The 16,497-nt window shown below is 47.9% G+C and overlaps 1 protein-coding gene across 1 annotated transcript in view; it reads right to left on the minus strand.

The window, feature by feature from the left end:
• Positions 1 to 16,497, minus strand: part of PSMD13 (proteasome 26S subunit, non-ATPase 13) — an 890,326-nt gene that overhangs the window by 555,758 nt on the left and 318,071 nt on the right. The gene's annotated exons all lie outside the window — the stretch shown is intronic.

The following is a 16,497-nucleotide window of genomic DNA, read 5'->3' on the forward strand; positions in this document are numbered from 1 at the left end:
GAACGAAAGTCCACTGCTTAGCAGTTCCGCCAAATATTGTAGTATTTGAGGTAAATTCAGTTTTCCAGGGTCCTCGCCCTTTTTCTCATTCCAGACGCAAAAACGTTTCCATTTTGCGGAGTAAGCTTTTCTAGTTGATGGCCTTCTGGCCTCCAAAATGACTTCCTGCACCTCCTTGGAGAGTAGGGCCTGCTGTGATGCCAAGGAATCTTTCATGCGGCTAGATTGAGTGTTTTTAGCTGACTGAAGAGTTTTAAAGCTGTGCTGAGTCAGAAGAAGAGGCATTAGAGGCAGGGTCCATGGTGGGGAATGCATCAGGCTCCTCAGGAGTGGGTACCAGTGTTGCCTTGGCCAGTCTGGAGCAATGAGGATCATCTCTAGTCTGTCTGCTCTGGTCTTCAATAAAACTTTGGGCAGCAGAGGAATGGGCAGCAGAGGAAGAGGCGGGAAGGCATAAACTGTCATTGATGTACAACTGAGAGAGAGAGCATCCAACTCTCCAGGCCTTTGGATGGGAGATCCTTGAGCAGAATTTTGTCAATTGATGATTTTTGTGGGAGGCAAAGAGATCTATGTCTGGCCTTCCCCATTCTTGGATTATTTCTGTAAAAATTTTTGGATGCAACTTCCATTCGTGTGGATCTGTCATATTCCTGCTTAGGTCGTCTGCCAGCATGTTTTCCTTGCCTGGCAAGTACTGTGCTTGTAGTTCCATCTGCAAGTCCATGGCCATGTTCCAAAGTGACATGGCCAGTCTGCATAGGGGGTAAGAATGTGTTCCTCCCTGCTTGTTTATGTACCACATAACTGTGGTGTTGTCCGTTCTCATCAATAGTTGACCTGGTTGTAGGAGGTCCTTGAAGGCTATAATAGCATTTATTACTGCTAGCATTTCTTTTTGGTTGATGTGAAGGTGCTTTTCTTTTTGGGACCATTTGCCCTGAATGCGTCTGTCATGTGCACCCCCCAGGCTAGTCCGAGGCATCTGTTGTGATGACTTGATTTGCTTGAGGCTTGCTGAATGGAAGACCTGTGTTTGTTTGACATGCTTGAGCCCACCACAGAAATTCCTTTTGCAGACATGGAATTAGTGGTATTATTGTTTCCAAACTGTGGCTGTGTCGAGACTATATGTTTTTTAGGTACCATTGTAGTTTTCTCATATGCAGCTTTGCACATGGGATTAGTAAGATGCAAGATGCCATGAATCACAGAGCCTGCAGGATTTTCCTTGCAGTCAGCCTGGTGCAATTTGCTAGTGTTCTGAAGTATTGAATTAGTTGCCCCTGCTTCTCTGGCGTGAGGTAGGCCATCTGGGTGATTGTGTCCAAATTGGCACCCAGGAAAATTATCTTCCGAGAGGGTATTAGCCTTGATTTCTCTTTGACTGTGTATCCCAGAGAGTTTAATAACATTATTACATAAGCCAGATGTTTCAGAAGAATGTGCTTGCTGTCCGCTTGGATCAGGCAGTCGTCCAAATAAGGGTATATTTGTATCCCTTGAAGTCTGCAGTAGGCAATTACTGATGCCAGGCATTTTGTGAATACTCTGGGCGCAGTAGATGAGCCAAAGGGCAATGCAGAGAATTGATAATGGGTTGAACCTGCAAGAAATCCGAGGTATCTTCTGCAATTTTGTCTGATTGGGACATGCAGGTATGCCTCCTTGAGGTCCAATGTTACCAGCCAAGACTCCTTACCAAGCATGGGAAGAAGTTGCTGTAGAGTGAGCATCTTGAATTTTGGTACGAGTAGGAATGTGTTTAGGATGGAAAGATCCAAAATAGGTCTCCAATCTTTTCCCTTCCTTGGCACCAAAAATAGCCTGGAATAAAAACCTTGACCTTGTTCGTGTGTAGGTACCTCTTGAATAGCTTTCATGTTTATGAGATCTGAAATTTGCCTTTGTGCCTCTGTCCTTTGATTGTGTGGCAGGTTTGGCATGCCTCTCATTTTTGGAAGGGTATAAAAATGGAATTTGTAGCCTCTGTTTATAATGTCCAGGATCCATTTGTCCTTTGTGACATGCCAATTTTTTGAAAATAGTGCCAGCTTTCCTCCTAAGGGGGCTGCCATTTGAGACCTGGTTGGCATGCAAAGGTGAAAGTCATTGGGTTTGCTTTCTGAAAGATTGCGAGTTGTCCTCACCACCTCTTTGTGTAGGAGCTTGCCATTGTCTGCCTCTATACGATCCTTGTGATTGTCCTCTGCCCCTTGGGCGCCTGTATCTGCCTCTTTGGGGTCTGTCTGTGGCAGGAAAGGACCAGTTTTTGGAAGGCCAATTTCTACTAAAACGTGGGGGTTGAACCTGCAGAAATTCCTTCACAGTTTGCATTGATTTAGCCTTTCCTCCATTTTCCATAATACTTCCTCAGCATTAGCCCCAAATAGTACATCCTTTTGAAGAGGGGCGTCTAGTAATTTAGCTTTGACATGATCAGGCAAGGCTTGTTCCTTGAGACAGGCATGCCTACGTATGACTGAGCCTGTAACAGCAGCTCTACATGAGGCCTCTAGAGCATCAAAACCACATTGTAAGGTATGTTTACCCACTTGTTCTGCACTATGCATCAAATCCTGCAACTCCTTAAAGTCTGGTTGTTCAGGTTGTGACATTTTACTTTTCAATTGTGATAACAAAAACTGTTGGTATTTTAGCATATGAAACTGACAGTTTAAGGCCCTCATGGATAAGGTAGCGAGGTGTATACCTTTTTTCCCCACCTTTCTAAGGATCTGGAATCTCTCTCGGAAGGCAATGGATTTTTGGCAATGGAGGCCTTAACTCCCTTGGGCCCTTGTGAGATGGTTTCTAGGTCAGCAGCATGGCTTTTGTATAGAAATTGGTGTGAATCAGGAACCCTGTAGTATCTGTCAGGCTTAACTGGAGCTGGAGGTAGAGAGTCCGGGTTAAGGCAGGCCTCCGAGTAAACATTATCTAGGATGTCCAAGACAGGAGGTATAGCCAGAGGCCTGTGCTGGGGTAACAAAGAAATTCCCTGAGCCTTTTCTTGAAATCTGAATAATCCTGGCCTTCCCAGTGGAAGTGTTCCCTTAAGGTATGCAAAGTTTCCCCAAATGAGAAATCCTCGGGGGGGGGGGGATACAGAAGGAATAGACTCCTCTGCATCAGAGTCTTCAAAAGGGGAGTAAGACTGTTCCTGATCAGAGTGTTCTGAAATAATGGAGCCCTGATCAGAGGAGGGGGAATCTTCCTCCACTCTGGGCCTTTTGTCCGGAGGTGGCAGAGAACCTCTGATTAGAGTAATTAAATCCTCAGCCATTTTAAGCATCTGTTTCTTAGGCATGGGGCCTGGAGATGGGCCCTGTGTAGCTGGTCTCAGAGTGCATGGATGCTTTAGACTTGGTGAAAGCCTTGGAGAAAGAAGAGGAAGGTCTGAAGACACCTTGAGTGGAGGTGGACCTGTCCACATTCTGTGTTTCAACGCCAAGAGTGGCATCGGTATCTGTAGTCGGGGTGTGGGCTGAGGAGCCTGCGACCTCGGGAACAGGAGACACCGCCAAAGATGGGTCATCGGTAATCAGGGGCTGCGTAGGCGACTCGCTGAGAAACAGACCACGTGGAGTCTGCTTTGGCGTGGTGTCGGTAGAGGCCGCGGACCTAGAGTGTCGGTCCTTGTCTGCGTTTTTTTAGACGAAACCAGAGTCTGAGTATCCGACGACATAGTATAGTTAAATGCTTTCCCAAAAAAATGCTGGGCGAACTCTGCCCGACGCTTAATAGTGCGTTTGTTGAATGTAGCACAAAAGCGACAGACCGAGACGTCGTGGTCTGGGCCTAAGCAAGGAATACAGAGGGAATGGAAATCCTTATGCGGCATTTGCTTCCCACAAGAAATACAATTATTAACTTTGTCTGACATCGGTCTGAGGCAAGAAAAGTTTCCCCAACGGGGTATTTAGCTTTTAAGAAGACTTCGGTTTCCAAATTTTCATAATCCCAGGAGCTGGCCGACAGGCACTTGCGAACTGCTTCTGCTTCGGGCACCGCGAGGCAAGAAAGACTGAAGAAAATGGTGTCGGCTGGTTCTTTTATACCCCTGTCGCACTGACGTCAGGGAAGAAGCGACGACAACCGACGCTGGACCTAGACTTTGGAATTCGGCCGACCGAGGACCCGCTTGACGGCAGGAGAACCCATCTGTTATGACTGCAGCTGTATGCACGATGAACATCAACATCTATTTTATAATGGCTGATAAAGGTGTGAGATGAAGCCCAAGTGGCTGCGGAACAAATGTCATCCAGTGGAACCCTAGCTTGAAAGGCCGCAGAAGTGGCAACGGCCCTAGTAGAATGAGCATGGACTCCTTGAGGTGCAGGCCTCCCCGAACTCTGATATGCTAGCAGAATAAAACTCGAGATCCATCTAGAGAGAGAAACCTTAGAAACTGATTTTCCGAAATTACTTTTGGCAAAGGAGATAAACAACTGATCAGATTGCCTATGACCAGCAGTTCTATGGATATAAAAATGTAATGGTCTGTGTACGTCCAAGGAATGAAGCTTGTACTCTCCTTTGTTATGAAAGTTGGGGAAAAACACTGGGAGATAGATGGATTGATTGATGTTCGCTTCTGAAGATACCTTAGGTAGAAAGGACAGGTTGAATCTGAGGTAAACCCTATCCAGGTGAAAAACCAAATATGGTGGTTTGACACAAAGGGCTTGCAATTCCGATACCCTTTTGGCTGAAGTTATGGCCACCAAAAGGGCTGCCTTTCAAAACAGAAATTTGAGATCAACCGTGGCCGCCGGTTCAAATGGGGGACCAGTCAAGGCCTGCAAGACTAAGGATAAATCCCATGGAGGTACCACCTCTTTAACTGGAGGCCTAAGGAGGAAGGTACCCTTGAGGAAGGTCTTACAAGTTTGGAAGTGATAATAGGACCAGACACTTGCCCCACATGGTAGTATGAGATTTCTGCCAGTTGTACCTTGACTGTGGAAGAACTAGCCCCCTGGTGAAAGAGAGAGGTTAGAAAATCTAGAATCGATGATATCGGGGCTGTAAAAGGGTCTAAACGATGTTATTTTGCCCAAATGGTGAAGCGTTTCCACTTACTCCGATAAACCTTCCTGGTGGAAGGCTTGTGAGCTTCTACAAGAATGGCTTTGACCGGTGATGAGATCCCGGGAGTCCTTATGAGGAGTGGAACTGGAGCAACCAAGCAGTCAGCTTGAGGTTGACCAGGTTCGGAGTCGGAAGACCGAGAGGATGAGATATGAGATCCGGAATGGGATCCAGAATCCATTGTGGATACACTAGGTGAGACCATAGGTAAGGGAACCACGTCTGACGAGGCCAGAATGGGGCAATGAGGATCATTCTGCTCCCCAGCTGCCTGGCTTTCTGTAACAATTTCAACATCAGGGGTAGAGGAGGGTAAGCATAAAGCAGACCGGGAGGCCAGGCATGAACTAGAGAAAGTCTCTCGAGGACTTCCCCGGAGGGGGGATCAGAGCGAAGTAATAGTTGCATTTCGTGTTTGAAGGAGAGGCAAAAAGATCGCAACAAGGTCGCCCCCATCGGGCAAATACTTGCTCTGTGACTCTGTGGTTGAGAGACCACTCGTAAGGAGTCAGGATAGTACGACTGAGCCTGTCCGCTAAAATGTTGGACCATCCTGGAATGTGCGTTGCTATGAGAAAGCGGTTGGTGGAAATCGCCCATTCCCACAATCTCATGGCCTCGCGGCAAAGGGGCTAAGACCTGGTTCCCCCCTGTTTGTTGATGTACCAGACTACCGACAATTGTCCCTACCGGAAGAGAGTTGTGTAGTGCTTGCAACGTCAAAAGCACCGCTCTCATCTCTAGGACGTTGATATGCAAAGAGGTCTCTACGTCGTTCCAAGTGCCTTGGACTGTTCTGCCTAAAAAATGCCCCCCCCCCCCCACCCCAGGCGAGAAGTGTCCGTGGTCACTGTGTCGACTGGTGGAGGTAGTGAGAAGGGACGGCCCGTGTGGAGGTTGGGAGACTGGAGCCACCACAGGAGCGATTTTCTGCAAACCTTGCTTAAGGAAACTGGGTGAGACAGAGGGTTGCAAGACAGGGAACATTGTACCTGGAGGGTCCACTGTAGAACCCTCATGTTCAACCGGGCCAGTGGCAGCAGCGGGATTGCAGCCGCCATAGATCCTAGGGCCCTCAGAATCAATTCTGCCGAAGGAGTTTGCAGTTGAAGAATGGCCTGCACGTGTAACATCAGGTTCCGAAGTCGATCTGGAGTCAAGAACGCAAGCATCTGTCTGGAATCCAGTCTTGCCCCTATATAATCTAGCATCTGTGTAGGGATGTGAGAGGATTTGGTCATGTTGATAGTTAATCCTAATAGTGGAGCCAGACCGAGAAAATAGTCCCTGCCTGAACAAAGTAGATGCCTTGTTGGGGCTGTAAGGAGCCAGTCGTCCAGGTATGGAAAGACCTGAATTCCCTGGAGTCTCAGGTGGTCCGCTACTACCGCTAGGACCTTGGTGAACACCCTGGGGGCTGAGGTGAGACCGAAGGGGAGGACCCTGAATTGAAAGCTCCCAGCCGGAAGTGGAGGAACCTCCTGGAACGCCTGTCCACTAGAATGTGATAGTACGCATCCTTGAGGTCTATAGAGCACATCCAGTCGTCCTCCCGCAATAAGGGGAGGACGGATTGCAACGTGACCATTCAGAACTTTTGTTTGGGTACCGCCAGGTTTAGGAAAGAGAGGTCGAGGATGGACCTCAAGTCCCCAGTCTTTTTTGGCACCAGAAAGAACCTGGAGTAAAACCCTGATCCGACGATCTGGGGGGACGGGCTGGATGGCTCTTTTTTGTAGAAGCTGCTGAATTTCTGCAGCGGCCACTTCTTTTTACTGGGTGGGACGTCGGGAAGGCTTCTGATTCTGGGGTTGGCTATGAAGGGAATTAGGTAACCTCTGGATATAATGCGAAGCACCCAGCGATCTGTTGTTCTGGACTCCCATTTTGCCAGGTGCTTCGAAAAACACCCCCTGACTGCCTCCAGAGTGTAGCAGTCGGGAAACCCTTCAGGGGTTCTGCGTGGGCCTCTCAGAGAAAGGTTCTCTGGACCCAAAATTCCTCGGCCCCCCCTCTGCCTCTGGGGTGGCGTCCTCCCTGTCCTCCTCTGCCATGAGAGAACTGGTTGTCCTGAGCAGACTGAGATTGATGCGATTTTCGGAACCACATCTTCTTCTGACCCTTTTGGTTCTTGGAAAAGGACCTCTGGGGCGCAGAGAAGTGGACTCCGACGGCAGACAAGGTCTTCCCGTCTTTCTCACTCTGGACAAGAGTGTCGTGAACGGTTTTGCCGAACAGTGCAGAACCATCAAAATGGGCATTCGCGAATGACGCCTTAAAGGGTTCCGAGAAGTCACAGTGACAGAGCCAGGCCTGTCTCCTCATGACAAGCCCGACTCCGCCTGCTCTAGCGGCTCCCTCTGTAGCATGAGACAATAGCCGCATAGAGGTAATAGAGACAGAGCAAAGGGTGGCCATTCGGGAAGAGTACAAATCCTTGTCTCCCTCCAACATGGACCCGGGGGGGGGGGGGAAGCAGCGTATTCCTTAATTAGATCCCGCTGCATCCTAATAAAGTGTGCCATATAGTTCAAGGCCCTCAAAGAAGGTCGCTGAACTGAAGGCCCGCTTCCCAAGACGGTCCATCGCGTGAGACTCCTTGCTCGGAGGATGAACCGTGGGGCTCTCCTGAGCCAACTCTCTTTGTGGCTGCAGCCACCAACATGGCATCCACAGGGGGACCTCTGCTCCAATGTGATCTCTCTGCAGGGGGGCTCAAAATTTTGTCTGGGCGCCAGATCGGCTCTACGGTGTCCGGTTCCTTCCAAGCCCTAGAGGATATGAGATCCACCAGGGGTCGGGTGGAGGGGACACCCAAGAGGTAGATGGTCCTGCCTCAAACGCCTCAAGGAATACGGACTCGTCAGAGGAAGCCTTGGGGGCAGACCACCCACCTCTGATTTTGAGCATTTCCATGATGTCTCCAAAGGAGACATCCTCAGGGGGTGATCTCGGGGAGCCTTCCCCTTCATCCAAGTCCGTATCTTCTGTGAGACTCTCAGGGGAGTCTGTGCGCCTCCTTTTGCACTTTGCCTTGTGGGGAATCTCCTCGGGGGGGCTGTCCGAGGAGTCCACATGGGCTGTAATCTATTCCACTGGAACTCCTAAAGGCGCTGAGGCAGGCTGCCCGGAGGGCCAGGTGAGGGGAGCCAGGACCAGATGAGAAGAAGTGCAGGAGGGAGCCGAAGCCAGGACCGGAGGACTGGAAGCACTCGACAGTGCCCTCTCCACCGCAGCGAAAGCCGAGGGGGGGGGGCTGCTCTCAGACAGATCCAAGATCCGACTCCCACACGGATCCGAAGCGGGGATCGGACCCGGCGCAGAGAACGTCGGATCCGAAGAACCAGTGTGCTCCGACCGGGACGGAGCCGAAAGTACACCGAATCCCTCTGATCAGAAGCTCGGCCCACGGCTCCGAGAGGTCGGATCCGACTCGAGGGAATAGTCGGAGCCGACGTGCCCAGCACGGTCGGCTCCGACCTACCCTCGGATCCAACGTGGCTCGGCTCCGAGCATGGAATGCGGGTCGGAGAAGGAGCTCTAGGACTGAAAAAAGGGGTCGAGCTCTCCCCCAGAGGGGGGGGGGGGGGCAAGAGCACTCCCATCTGCATCTGGGTCTGGATGAATCTCCTCATCATCCGGTCCATATCCGCATCAGACATGCTAAAAGTGGACCTTGACGAGGCCACCGAGGCAGACCTGGAGTGTCGCCTCGATGACCTCGACGGGGACCGGATCACCTCCTCCTTGGGTCCTGGGGAGAAACAAGGGGATCGGATCCGAGGAGGAGGAGATAGAGAAGACTTGGACGGGGAAGCCCTCTTGGCGGGCGGGGCCGATGAGTCCTCAGCCCGCCTCTTAAGGTGCTTCTCCTGCCGCTTCTCTTTCCTGGCCGCCCTATCCTCCGGGGCCGAAGCAGGAGGTTGAGTCCCGGTCGGAGGAAGGGGGGCAGGGGTGACTGCTACCGGGGTAGGGCACCAAGCAACAGAGGCGAAGCAGAGTCTGGGGTAGAAGGCCCGCCAGAACTAGCTTCGACCTTCGATCTTGAGTGCCCTGGGGTTGAACGCCAAATCTCGCAACCCGTTTAGGTGTTCAACCCCAAGGCACCTAACGCACCGAGTGTGGCCATCAGCCGGTGAAAGCTTGTGACCACACTCTGTGCATTTCGAAAAAATTGCCTTAGGGGCCTCCGACATACTGTAGGAAAGCACACTCACTAGGCCCCTAATTCAGTCACAAACACACGCTACAACCAGCGGGGGAGGGAGAAATATTCTTAAATTAAAACAAAGTATGTAATATATAAAAAGGAGAAAGGGTAAACCTACCACACACACAACCAGTCACTCAAAGAAAAAATACAAAACTTTTCTCCTCACAAAACGCCAAGCGCTCTGAACCTAGCTGTTGCTTGAAGAGCAGCAAACTAGATCGGAGGTCAGTTAGGGCAGGCAGGGGATTATGGGTAAGGGGGAGGAGCTAGGAGCTCGGATCTATGCTATGTTAGAAGTTGCCAGCTCGGATTCGAGATCGGATCCGTATCCCACAGATTGCTGACAAATGAAGTTCCTACTTCAGATTTATCGTTTCCAGGCTGTGGCAATGTTGAGTCCAAACACTTTTTAGATACCATTGAAGTTTCCTCATATGCAGTCTTGCATATGGAATTAGCAGTATGCAGGAAGCCATGAAGCCCATAGCCTGCAGAATTTTTCTTGCAGATAACTGGGTCTTTGTTGCCAACATTTTGAAATAAGTAGTCAGTCGTCTGTGTTTGTCTGGTGTGAGATAAGCCATCTGGGCAGTTGTATTTAAGCTTGCACCCAGGAATATCTCTTGAGAGGGTACGAGTTTTGATTTCTTTTCGTTTACCGTGTACCCTAGACCTGTTAGTAACCTTTTTACAAACGCCAGATGCTGTAGTAGAATGTCCTTGTTCTCTGCTTGAATAAGGCAGTCGTCTAAGTAAGGATATATCTGTATTCCTCTGTCTGCAAAATGCAATTACTGGTGCCAGGCATTTTAAGGCCCTGGGCGCAGGAGATAAGCCAAAGGGCAGTGCAGAGAATTAGTAGTGCATTGATCCAGCTATAAACTGGAGGTATCTTCTGCATGATTGTCTGATTGGGACATGCAGGTATGCTTCTTTTAGGTCTAAAGTCACAAGCCAAGCCTTCTTGCCCAGCATGGGCAGAAGCTGCTGCAGAGTTAGCATTTTGAATTTTGGAATATCCAGGAATGTGTTTAGGATAGACAGGTCCAGTACTGGTCTCCAGGCCTTGTCCTTTCTGGGTACCAAGAACAGCCTTGAGTAAAATCCTTGTCCCTGCTCTTGATCATGTGCCAATTTTTTGTAAAAAGTGCTAGTTTTCCCCCCAAAGGAGATCCACTTTTGGAGGTAGAAGCACCCCCATTGTTTAGGCCTGTATGAGCCTTGGGGCTGTGATCTGACTCTGGGGCGTCTGTATCTGCCTCTTTGTGGCCTGTCTGACACTGGAAAGGACCAATTATTTGTAGGCCAGTTCCTGCTAAATCCTGGAGGCTGCACCTGTATGAAATCCTTGACTGTTTGCATAGATTTGGCTTTGTCCTCCATTTTCTTCAACACCTCTTCTGCTTTAACATCAAACAAGATATCATGTTGTAAAGGAGCGTCTAATAGTTTTGCTTTAACATGATCTGGCAGATTCTGTTCTTTTAACCAAGCATGCCTCCTAATGACAGAACCTGTAACTGCAGCCCTGCAGGAGGCCTTGAGAATCAAAACCACATTGCAAAGTATGCTTTCCCACCTGTTCGGCTGCATGCAATAAATCCTGCATTTCTTTGTTTTCTGCACATTCTGAATTTGTCAACATTTTCTGTTTAAGCAGTGACCTGAGATATTGCTGATATTTAAGCATATGAAACTGACAATTGAAAGCTCTTGCAGTCAAGGTAGCAGAAATAGAAACTCTTTTTCCCCCATCTGTCCAGGGCCCTTGAATCCCTATCAGATGGGATAGGGTTTTTTTGCAGTGGAAGCCTTGACCCCCTTTGGGAACCTGAGAGAGTGTTTCTGGGTCAGCAGCAGGGTTTTTATAAAGAAATTTATGTGAATCAGGAACCCTGTAGTATCTGTCTGGCTTAACAGGAGCTGGTGGTAGAGTCAGGAGACAGACCTGACTCTGAAAATACGTCATCTACAATGTCTAAAACAGGAGGAATAGCAAGGGGCCTGTGCTGACGTAATAAAAGGAAGTCTCTAAGCCTTTTCTTGGATTCTGAGTAATCCTGGCTCTCCCAATGGAAATGCTCCCTCATAGTATGCAGGGTCTCCCCAAAAGAATAATCCTCAGGAGGAGAGGCTGAAGGGATAGATTCTTCAGCATCAGAATCCTCATAAGGAGGAAGAGAATATTCCTGTTCAGAAGAGGAATCAGAGGAAATGGAAACCTTACCTGAAGATTCATATTCTACTTCTTGCCTAGGCCTCTTATCAGGAGGGGGATGGGAACCCCTGATCAAAGTAATTAGGACTTCGGCCATTTTAAGCATCTGTTTTAGGCATGGTGGCCTGTCCAGGAGAATGCTGTACTTGTTTCTTTGCCTTGCTTTAGTCTTTGCCTTTGAAGCTGAAGTTGGTTTCACATATAACTGTAGGCCTGAAAAAGTACAGTTTTGTACCTCCCCTAAATGTAGATGTTAGAGTGTTCACCCTGCTGCAGTCATCACACTTGGGTTATCCTGTTGTCAGGCGGTCCCGCAGTCGGCCAGATTTCCAAAGTCTTGGTCCGACGTCAGTTGCCGTCGCCTCATCCCTGACGTCAGTGCGCCAGGGGTACATATATTGCAACCGACGCCATTTTCTTCAGTTTTTCTTCCCCCAGATGTCAGGTGCCCTCAAAAAGGTGATCCAAATCAGTACCAAAAAGTGAGAACACTGTACAGACACAAAACCCCTTAAGCTATAAGCAAATACATCAGTAAGGCATAGCAAAGGTTTAGCTAGTAAATCAGAGGGGTTGGAGGGAGGGTAACCTGGACTGCAGCAGGGTGAACACTCGAACATCTACATTTATGGTAGGTACAAAACTGTACTATATTCATCGTGTTACCCTGCTGCAGGCATCACACTTGGGTTGAGTCCCAAAGCTAAGGTAGGGTGGAGGCATTATAGAAGGTTAGAGGAGGCAATGAGCCCCTGCAGAACTGCAGTGGCGAAGCTTGCCCTGGACTTAGAGTAAAGAGGTAAGTGATGGTGTTTGGTGAAGGTGTGAACAGAACTCCAAGTTGCAGCTTCTAAAATTTCCTTGGTAGGAACCCCCCCGAGAAAGGCTGTAGAGGTAGCTGTTACCCTGGTAGAGTGGGACCTAATGGTAGAAGGAACCGGTTTCCCATGATGGGTATAGCAAAATCAAATGCAATGGCCTGTCCATTTAGAAATGGTTTGCTTGGAAATGGCCTTCCCTTGAGAAGCTGTAGCAAAGGAAACAAAGAGCTGGTCAGTTTTTCTGAAAGCCTTAGTTTTATCCAAGTAATATCGAAGCTGCCTGTTAAATGTCCAAGGAATGTAGGAGTCTCTCACCTTTGTTCTGTGGATTGGGGAAGAAAGTGGGTAGATGGATGGTTTGATTTAAAGCTACGCTGGAAACCACCTTAGGCATGAAGGAAGGATTAGTTCGTAGAGAAACTCTGTCTTGATGAAAAATGAGGAAAGGTTCCACTGCCATAAGTGCCTGTAATTCTGAAAAGTACAGTTTTGTACCTACCATAAATGTAGATGTTAGAGGATCCACATTGCAGCAGTCCTAACACTTGGGTAGTCCGCTGTCCCTCGGTCGGCCCGAATATCAGAGTATAAGGCTGACGTCGGTCAAGGCGCATTTGACTGACATCAGAACGTCAGGGTACAAATGCGCATGACCGACGTCATATCCTCAGTCTTTTCTTGCCCCAGATGTCAGAAGACCCTAAAAAGAAAGGTCAAAACCCATAGACCACAACTAAACAACCAACTAGCCTAACACCAAAAATATGTATAATATATACAATATATACAAAATGCCATATACCTCAGATGGATAACCCAACCCACACAACCACCTCAAACAGCAGAGGGGAAGGAGGGAGGTATTGGACTGCAGCAATGTGGATCCTCGAACATCTACATTTATGGTAGGTACAAAACTGTACTATGTTCTTCATTCCACATTGCTGCAGTCCTAACACTTGGGTAGAATCCCAAAGCAGAGGTAAGGGAGGATGGCTAAATTATAATGAAGCAGGAGCTGCCAAAATGCCCTGCAACACAGCAGTGGCAAAACCAGCCCTGGATTTAGAGTACAATGGAAGGTGGTAATGTCTAGAGAAGGTATGCACTGAACTCCAAGTGGCTGCCTCCAAAATATCCTTAGTAGCCACCCCCCTCAAAAAGGCTGTTGAAGTGGCAGTAGCCCTAGTGGAATGAGGTCCAATCCCAGCTGGAATCTCTTTGCCATGATGGGAATAACAGAAGGCAATGCAAAATCCAATCCACTTAGAAATAGTTTGTTTTGACACGGGCTTGCCCTGAGAGCACAAAGCAAAAGAAACTAATAACTGCTGAGATTGTCTGAACCCTTTAGTTCTGTCCAAATAATATCGCAACTGCCTGTGTACATCTAAAGTGTAGAAATCTTTTCCCCTTTAGTTTGGGGATTTGCATAAAAGGTAGGCAAATGAATAGTTTGGTTTAAAGCCACACTAGAAACCACTTTAGGCATAAAGGAAGGATTAGTACGTAAAGATACCCTATCCTTGTGGAAAATTAAGAAAGGCTCAACTGCCATAAGGGCCTGCAATTCAGAAACCCTTCTTGCAGAGGTAATGGCCAACAAAAAAGCAGTTTTCCATGACAAATATTTCAACTCAGCAGTAGCTGCAGGCTCAAAAGGTTGTAGAGTGAGTTTCTCCAACACAAAATTGAGATCCCAAGCAGGAGTAGGAGCTCTTCGTGGGGGTCTTGTATTCTTTGCCCCTCTAAGAAATTGCTTGAATAAAGGATGAGAAAACAAAGGAGGGTCACAATCGTAGTGAGCTGAAATTGCTGCAGCATGAATCTTAATAGAAGAGAAGGACAAACCCTTGTCCAATAACTCAGTAAGATATTGAAGAGCCACACTTAAATCAGGCTCAGAAACATCCAAATCCTTAGCTGCACTCCAAAATAAAAATCTCTTCCATTTATCTGACACTTTCCTTGTACTAGGCCTTCTGGCTTCCAAAATCACATTCAAAACTTGTTGTGGAAGTTGAGACCCTTTATGGTTTAAAACAGAATATGCCATGCTGTTAGGTGAAGAGAATGAAGTTTGACATTGAGCAAATGACTGTCCTCCTGGGACAACAGATGTGGAATCAAAGGCAAAGGCCATGAAGGCTTCCGTACTAGACTTCTCAGTAGTGGGTACCAGTGCTGTCGAGGCCAATCTGGAGCTATCAAAATCATCCTTGGCTTGTCCTGTCTGACCTTCAGAAGTACCTTTGGGAGGAGAGGCAGAGGTGGAAAGGCATACACATGAAGATTTTTCCAACTGAAAGAAAGAGCATCCACTTTCCAGGCTGTGGGATGAAACCGCTTTGTGCAAAACTTTGGCAGCTGGTGGTTTAGTGGAGAAGCGAACAGATCTATGTCTGGAGTTCCCCAGGACACTGTCAATTTCTGAAATACATGAAGATCCAGTTTCCACTCGTGGGGATCCATGATTTGTCTGCTTAACACGCCTGCTAAGGAGTTCTGTGCTCCCGGCAGAAACCTTGCCTGAAGATTTAGTTGTAAACTGAGAGCAGTCTCCCACAAAATCATTGCTTGCCTGCATAGAGGATAAGAATGTGTTCCGCCTTGCTTGTTGATGTACCACATGACAGTTGTGTTGTCTGTTAGAATCAACACCTGCCCTGGAAGAAGTAAATCCTTGAAAGCTATTAATGCAAACTGGACTGCTAACATCTCCTTCATGTTGATATGTAGATGTTGTAGTCTGGCAGGCCACTTGTCTTGTATCCACTTTCCATTTAGATGAGCTCCCCAAGCTATGTCTGAGGCATCTGTTGTTAAAATCTGACTCGCCTCTGGCCGGGTCACAGAGAGTCCCTTGTTTAGGTGACATTCCTGAGCCCACCACAAAAATTCCTTTTGAATGCAAGGTATTATTTGAATGACAGTGTCCAGATCCTGGCAGTGCTGTGTCCATACATTTTTGAGATACCACTGTAGCTTCCCCATATGCAGTTTGGCATTGGGAAGCACTAGAATACAAGATGCCATGAACCCTAAGGCTTGAAGGACTGTCCTTGCAGTCAGCCCGGACTGATGAGATAGCTGAAGGAAGTAAAGGGATAGATTCTTTTGTTTGTCCGGGGTTAAAAAGGCCATCTGGGATGCTGTATTCAGTCTCACAACCAGAAAGCACATGTCTTGAGAGGGTACTAGACTGGACTTTATTTCGTTCACAGAATACCCCAGGCATCTTAGCACTGCTATCACATATTCCAAATGATGAAGAAGCTCTTCCCTTTCTTGAGCCAGAATCAGGCAGTCGTCCAAATAAGGATAGATCTGTATTCCTTTTAGCCTGAAGAAAGCTATCACTGGAGCCAGAACTTTCGTGAATACTCTGGGTGCAGTAGATAAGCCAAAGGGCAATGCAGAGAACTAATAATGAGAAGTCCCAGCTCGAAAACGCAGATACTTCCTGCACTTTAGTCTGATAGGAACATGAAGGTAAGCCTCCTTGAGATCCAAAAGTTACCATCCAATGATCTTTGCCCAGCAGAGGTAAAAGCTGCTGCAACGTCACCATTTTGAACTTGGGAATGTCCAGATAAGTATTGAGGACAGATAAATCCAAAATTGGTCTCCACGTGTTCCCCTTCTTTGGGACTAGGAACAGGCGAGAATAAAATCCTAGGCCCCTTTCTGGCATAGGAACCGGCTGTATGGCCCCTATTTGGAGTAACAGTGAAATTTGCTTGAGAGCCTCTATTCTTTGTTGAGGAGGAATGTCTGGCATGCCTTTGAAAGGAGGCAAGGTATGGAAATAAAACCTGTAACCGTGATGTATATCCAGTACCCATTTGTCTTGGGTAATCAAACTCCAATTTTCTTTGAAGTGCCAACCTTCCTCCCAAAGGTGCTGCCAGGCGAGAAGATTCTGGCAGCTGAAAAGGTAGGTCATTGGGTCTGTTTACGAAAGGACTGACCCCTGCCTTCACTTGCAGACTGTACAGGAGAACTACCTGTTCTAGGCCTGAAAGAGCCCTGACCTCTGCCCCTGCCACGTCTAGATCTACCCCTAGACTGGGAATCATAAGAAGGATACGTCCACCCTTTAGTAGGCCAATTTCTACTAAACTTTGGAGGCTGAACCTGCAAAAAGT

Source organism: Protopterus annectens, chromosome 9.part0, assembly GCF_019279795.1.
Source record: "Protopterus annectens isolate FY-2018-M chromosome 9.part0, PAN1.0, whole genome shotgun sequence".
Classification (NCBI taxonomy): Eukaryota; Metazoa; Chordata; order Ceratodontiformes; family Protopteridae; genus Protopterus; species Protopterus annectens.